Source organism: Notothenia rossii (genome assembly GCF_949606895.1).
Source record: "Notothenia rossii genome assembly, chromosome: 10".
NCBI lineage: Eukaryota > Metazoa > Chordata > Actinopteri > Perciformes > Nototheniidae > Notothenia > Notothenia rossii.
The window spans coordinates 62,634,247-62,635,242 of record NC_136908.1 but is presented as its reverse complement, the minus strand read 5'-3'; positions in this window follow the sequence as shown (position 1 = coordinate 62,635,242).

Genomic DNA, 996 nt, shown 5'->3' with positions numbered 1-996 from the left:
TTACTGAGAGGAAGGAGTTAAAAAACAACATCTGAAACTTATCAAAATGTAACTTTGGTTAAAAATACTACAATTTCTTTAGCTTTAAACACCAAAACTACAACTTCTTTTACAGAGTTGAGAAGTAACTAAGTACATTTACTCAAGTACCGTACTTAAGGACCATTTTGAGATACTTTTACTTTACTTGAGTATTTCCATTTGATGCTACTTTGTACTTCTACTCCACTACAGTTTAGTATTCCTACACCGTGGTACTTCTACTTTTACTCAAGTACAAGATCTGAGTACTTCTACTTTTACTCAAGTACAAGATCTGAGTAGTTCTACTTTTACTCAAGTACAATATCTGAGTACTTCTACTTTTACTCAAGTACAAGATCTGAGTACTTCTACTTTTACTCAAGTACAAGATCTGAGTACTTCTACTTTTACTCAAGTACAAGATCTGAGTACTTCTACTTTTACTCAAGTACAAGATCTGAGTACTTCTACTTTTACTCAAGAACAAGATCTGAGTACTTCTACTTTTACTCAAGTACAAGATCTGAGTACTTTTACTTTTACTCAAGAACAAGATCTGAGTACTTCTGCTTTCACTCAAGAACAAGATCTGAGTACTTCTACTTTTACTCAAGAACAAGATCTGAGTACTTCTGCTTTCACTCAAACGATTTAAATGAATATCCTCCTCTTCCTTATTGATCCTCTTGTTTCCTTTCCCTCTTCTTTCTTTCTCACCTCTTGTTGTCTCAGTCACAATGGCTTAATTAAGTGTATGTGTCAGAGAGAAATAATTCATGTTCATAATTAATGCAAATCAGGCTGTACACACACACACACACACACAAACACACACACACACACCTCGTCCCTCCTCTGAATATACAACTGTTTCACCTTCCTTCCTTTTTTGTGTCATTTCCTTTGTCTCTCTGCGGATTTGCCTTCATCCTCCGTCAGCTCAGTGTGTGTGTGTGTGTGTGTGTGTGTGTG